Below are 6,840 nucleotides of genomic sequence, written 5' to 3'. Positions count from 1 at the left end.
TCCTTCCAAGAGAGATCATTGCCGGAGAAGAAAATCACCCATACGCTCAGCGAACAGATCTTGGCTGGAGCATCGTTGGATGTGCGAATTCAGAATGTGACTACAGTGATGCAATAGGCACCAGCCACAAAATCCTACAGTGTCAAGTGACACCTGCAGCACAGCCATCAGTTGAACTGAAGAGGGAGGTACACTTCGTGTGCAGAACTGAAGTTAAGGAGATTGGACCGACAGACATAATTAAAGCACTTGAATCAGACTTCACGGATCACTCAGCAGACGATAACCCAGTTTCTCAAGAAGATTTTTTCTTTTTGTCCAAAGTGAAGGAAGGTATAAGATTGAACAAAGATGGTCATTATGAACTTCCACTTCCATTCAAGACGGACACACCTAACCTTCCAAATAATAAACAATGTGCAGTTCGGAGACTCACTTCACTAGAACGACGACTGAAAAGGGATAAACAGTATTGCCAGGACTACGTTCACTTCATGGATGACATAATAGCCCGAGGAGATGCTGAAAAGGTTCCACAGTCTGAACTGGATGAGCAAGCCTGGTATATTCCACACCATGGAGTCTACCATCCTCAGAAGCCAGGAAAGATCCGCGTAGTGTTTGACTGTTCAGCACGCTTCCAAAACAGCTCTTTAAATGATCAGCTCTTGACTGGGCCTGACCTGACAAATACTTTGGTTGGAGTATTGTGCCGGTTTAGAAAAGGTCCAATAGCCATAATGTGCGATGTAGAGAAAATGTTTCACCAGTTTCATGTCACAAAGGAACATCAAGACTACCTCAGATTCTTATGGTGGGAGAAGGGTGATCTAAATGCAAAAGCCTCTGTGTACAGAATGAAAGTACATCTGTTTGGAGCTGCTTCATCACCTGGCTGCTGTAATTATGCATTCAAGCACCTGGCATCACAAGGCCATGGAAAGTTCAGTGAAGAGTCTATCAAGTTCATCCATGGAAGTTTTTATGTTGATGATGGTTTGACAAGCACAAAGTCCCCTGTTGAAGCCATACATTTGGTTGAAGAAGCAAGAGCCCTGTGTAGAACTGGTAACCTTCGGCTTCACAAGTTTGTATCCAACAACAAGGAGGTGATGAGAATGATACCACCTGAGGAACGTGCCCATACCAAAGATCTGGATTTGGATTTAAGAGAATATAACATTGAACGAGCTCTTGGAGTTCAGTGGTGTGTAGAAGCAGACGAGTTTCAATTCAGAGTTGTTGTCAAGAACAATCCGCTGACAAGAAGAGGAGTTCTATCGACTGTCGCCTCTATCTATGACCCTCTAGGGTTTGTAGCCCCTTTCATCTTGGTCGGCAAGCAAATACTTCAGTCACTGTGTAGAGACAAGATAAGCTGGGATGAGGATCTCCCTGAGAACATTCTACCACAATGGGAAGCATGGCTAATAGACTTGCCACGTTTAGCAGCTTTGAAAATTCCAAGAAGTTACTCTCCGTCTGACTTTGGGGAGGTTGCACGTTATGAACTTCACAACTTCTCAGATGCAAGTTGCAGTGGATATGGTGCCTGTTCTTATCTCAGAGCAATAAGTGAAACAGGGAAAATCAGTTGCTCACTGGTTATGGGGAAGGCAAGAGTGGCCCCTACTAAACTAACAACTATTCCAAGACTTGAATTGTCATCAGCAGTAACTTCAGTCCGCAATGGTTCTGTCGTCAGAAGAGAGCTTGAGATTGAAAAGCTGCAAGAGTATTACTGGACAGATTCAAAAGTTGTCCTTGGCTACTTGAATAATGATGCCAAAAGGTTCCACACCTTCGTGGCCAACCGCATTCAACGCATAAAATCCAGCACATCTCCTGAACAATGGCAACATGTAAGCTCAGAGAACAACCCAGCTGACCATGCCTCAAGAGGACTTACTGCTGTTCAGTTGAAAGAGTCTAACTGGCTGAAAGGACCGGACTTTCTTTGGAAAATAAATCTTCCACAGGAAGAAAAGACGGTGGGAGAAGTGGAACTAACTGATCCAGAGCTTCGCAAGGTCCACGTCCATACAGTAAAGACAAAAGAAGTACCTGCAATATTGAACCGCTTCACCAAATTCTCTGAATGGAACAAGGTTGTAAGAGCTGTCGCCAGACTCAAAAGATTTGTAAGAGAACTAAAAGGTCTTCAGCCAAGAACAAATGAACTAACAAGCCTTGAAGAACGAAGAGAAGCTGAAATGTTCATCATCAAGCTGACACAGGAGGAAGCCTTTGCTGAGGACATTAAGAAACTCAAGTTACAGAAAGAAGACAACTTAAGCAAACATAACAAGTTACACCAACTAAATGCCTTTCTGGATAAGAACAGTATTCTCAGAGTGGGAGGACAGCTGTCCAAATCCTCTTTACATTATGATGTTAAACACCCAGCAATTCTTCCAAAGAAGTGCCACGTTTCAGCACTGCTGGTCAAACACTACCATGAGCGAATACACCACCAAGGGAGAGGCATGACTACAAATGAACTACGTGCAAATGGAATATGGATCCTTGGATGCGGAAAGCTAGTTTCTTCACATATCTACAAGTGTGTGAAATGCCGACGATACAGAAGAACTACGGAAGTTCAACTGATGGCAGATCTACCAGAAGAAAGAACTGAAACATCTCCTCCTTTCTCATACTGTGGCGTTGACTGTTTTGGCCCCTTCATCGTAAAAGAAAACAGAAAAGAACTAAAGCGATATGGGCTGCTGTTCACCTGCCTGTGTTCCAGAGCAGTACACATAGAAACTCTGGACGATTTGACAACGGATGCCTTCATGAACGCTCTTCGAACACTTGTATCTATCAGAGGACCTGTTCGCCAATTAAGATGTGATCAAGGAACAAACTTCACAGGAGCCAAAAGAGAGTTTTATGAGCTACTCAAAGGGATGGATCAAGACCGTCAACAAACACTTGGCTGTGAGTTCATAATGAACGTCCCATCAGCGAGTCATATGGGTGGAGTTTGGGAGCGCCAGATTCGAACAATCCGCAGCATCCTGACATCCATGCTAGACAAATCTGCAAGCCGTCTTGACACCACTACGCTAAGGACATTTCTTTATGAGACCATGGCTATTATCAACAGCAGACCACTAAGCATTGAACATCTTCAAGATCCCAATGGCCCAGAACCTCTGACTCCCAACCATATACTTACAATGAAGTCATCAATCATTCTGCCCCCTCCTGGACAGTTCTGTGAAGAAGATCTTTATCTACGGAAAAGGTGGAGAAAAGTTCAGTTTCTAGCCAATGAATTTTGGAAAAGATGGAAGCGAGATTACCTACTAAATCTTCAACAAAGACAGAAATGGCAAAAGAAAACTCGAAACTCACAAGTGGACGACATTGTTATTCTTAAAGATGACAACAAGCCAAGGAATGAATGGAAGCTCGGCAGAGTTATACAAGCTCACCCTAGTGCAGATGGCATGGTACGAAAGCTGAAGTTACTTATTAGTGACACTACACTTATCAATGGAAAACCACTCACTAGATCAGTTTACCTTGAAAGACCTATCCATAAAGTAGTAACACTAATTGAAGTCAGCAAAGTCTCACAGTCATACACTAACACACACACCCACACATAACTTATATTTTATTTATTTTCCTTTGTTTGGTTGGTTCTCTTTTCATTTATTTTCTTTATTTGTTATTCAAAGAAATCCCACATTCCAAATAAATGAGTGATTTGGTGGGAGTGTAAATGTTAAGTTTTCTATTCTATTTATCTATGTGAAGAATTCTACAATAGAATCTTAAGTTTATAGAATTTCTAATTTCCATTTCCTTATCAACAAGGAATAAATATGTTTATTTGTATTCGAAGCTGCTATGGTTTCAGAATTGTTTATTTGTTATTAAAACTCTGTGCGCGAGGCGCGTCTGTATGTTGGCTACCGAAAGAACGCATAGTTCATTATTGCCATTGTCACGGTGGAGGCAGACCATAACGCTAAGCTTTGCCTTTATTTTGCATTAAGCCTTAAGTTATAGTGCTTAATCTAGCTGTGCGCAAGAACTACCAGCAACAAGGTATTTATTTCCATTTGTTTTATGTCATTTTGTTTGCTATATTCGTTTTATCTTAATGTGTATATTACTGTAAAGCCAACCAATTTATGCATCGTTTTAGGCCTGGTATACTTGTACTCAGAAGAGAAGAATTAAGTTAAGCTCAACCTCTTTCTATAACCAGCGGCCAACGAGGTATTTGTTACTTTGTTTTATATTGTTTTTCCTTGTTTCTTTGTATCGTTTTGTTGTTTATACACTGTACACTGATGTATCCTTTTGGTGATTACTTGATAGTTCTCACGGCGTGAATGGAGTGTGGAGACTTCGGTGTATCCAGATAAATAAACGCCCGTATCTAAGAACCTGCCCCCGTTGTGTTGTTGTGGAAAGAGCTACATAACTGTTAATTAGTGCCAAAACAACATTTAGTTAACTATTAACACAATATTAGTTAATAGATTGCTTTCTATTTGTTAAAAACATTAAAGGGATATTCCGCCATTTTTGGAAATACGCTCATTTTCCACCTTCCCTCGAGCAAAACAATCGATATTTACCTTGTTCCCGTTCATCCAGCCATTCTGTGAGTCTGGCGATACAACTTTTAGCTTCAGCCTAGCATAGATCATTGAATCGGATTAGACCATTAGCTTCTCGCCTGCTAGCTTCATGTTTAAAAGTGACTAAGATTTCTGGTAATTTTCCCATTTAAAACGTGTCTCCTCTCAAGTTAGAAAGTGCAATAAGACCAACTGAAAATGAAACCTGCCGTTTTTCTAGGCTGATTTGACATGGAACTACACTCTCATCTGGCGTAATAATCAAGGCAACTTGCAGCTACTGGCACTACTACTGCTTGTTGTCTATGGGGACTATTTTCAGATGCTGCGTAAGATATCACTGCGCCTATGGTACGTTTGCAAGTTGCCTTGATTATTACGCCAGATGAGAGTGTAGTTCCATGTCAAATCAGCCTAGAAAAACGGCAGGTTTCATTTTCAGTTGGTCTTATTGCACTTTCTAACTTGAGAGGAGACACGTTTTAAATGGGAAAATTACCAGAAATCTTAGTCACTTTTAAACATGAAGCTAGCAGGCGAGAAGCTAATGGTCTAATCCGATTCAATGATCTATGCTAGGCTGAAGCTAAAAGTTGTATCGCCAGACTCACAGAATGGCTGGATGAACGGGAACAAGGTAAATATCGATTGTTTTGCTCGAGGGGAGGTGGAAAATGAGCGTATTTCCAAAAATGGCGGAATATCCCTTTAACATACAGTTTATATGCAAACAACTAATATTTAATTAATGATGAAAAAAACATTAACTTGTGGCAAATAGATATTTTAGTAACAATTAACAAATATTAACAAAAGGTTAGTTAATGATTAGTTTGCTATTAACAAAGGGTTAGTTAATGGCTAGTTTGCTATTTATTAAGGACCCTTATTATGGAGTGTTACCGGAATGTTTTAAAAATATGATTTTATATAGAAGTTATGTTACTGTCCAAGTAATTAGCTGGTTTGAATTGCATTGAGCTCAATGAGAATGAAACCAGCTAATTAGCTAACAGCTAATAACTGACATAAAGCATGCCAAACGCTTAGTATGTTAAGGGTATAGTGTTGACATGGGGTTATTTGAATTCCAAAGGCCAAGGGGACTTTATCAGGGTGCATAGTGTCCTGGATCCATGAAATAACTGGCATCTAACATCTATGGGAATTTAACATGGGCGTTCCCATACTTATGACTCCCTGTATTTTAAGGAAAACATTTATTTATTTACAATACATTATTCATTCACAAAGAAAATTAATGTCCTTAAAGGTTGAATAGTTCCTCATTGTTTCATTTAAGTTATTAAGATACATTTCCAAAAGATGACTTTATATTTAACTTTAAGCATGTGTTCTAATACTTTTGGAGGGCACTGTAGATAGATTGTTGTGGATAGCCTTATTGTAATCTGTCAGGCAAGGGACACTGCTCTGGGGAACAAGATTAAGAAATAGGTTTAGGTATTTGATAGAAGAAAAAAACAGACAGTGATAGAGCAATCAGGATCGGGATAGTGTGATGATAATAAATAGATAGTCAGATCTATGATCTATACATTTTTGATATACTTCAAGACATAAACTAAATCGGGCTCTCAAAAGCAACATTAGTTTAAGTTTGGCGATGGATTCCAGGGTTAAACAGAAAAAATAATAACATGACGATGGGACAGCCACGAAGTAGTATTCCAATAAAGCAGTGTTTGACATGTGAGTAATCTAGCCAGATGTTTTATCACACTGACCTGTCACAGCATTTTTTACATTTCACATACTGCAGCGTTCCCTTTTGCCAAATAAAAACAGGCTCTTCAGACACGTACTCATTTCCCACAAGAAGCACTCATACTGGCTAGAGAGTGATTGTGGTCTCTGATGGCATCTCTCAGGCGCATTCCTCAAATAATGTGCATAATATGTACTTCAAGCTGTATCTTAACAATGTTTCCTAGACTTGATCCTGAGAAAGGATAAGGCATTTGCGTGACAATGACAATGCATGGAAATGTAGGACAGAATGACCAACTGAAACACAGTAAAGATGAACAGGGAGATGGATGCATTGAGGGCAGCAGTCGGTAGTTTTATTGACACACACGTTCTACTGAGGAATGATTGATGAAGCTAAAGATGAGAGAATGAGTGGATTATTCTTTTGTTCAAACTATTGTAGCCTACAGTAACTAATGTTTGTTTTCTCTTAACAATGTCAGCACCTCTGTGCTCTGTC

Source organism: Sardina pilchardus, chromosome 4 (assembly GCF_963854185.1).
Source record: "Sardina pilchardus chromosome 4, fSarPil1.1, whole genome shotgun sequence".
NCBI classification, from domain to species: domain Eukaryota; kingdom Metazoa; phylum Chordata; class Actinopteri; order Clupeiformes; family Clupeidae; genus Sardina; species Sardina pilchardus.
Note: the sequence above shows the minus strand (reverse complement) of the source record.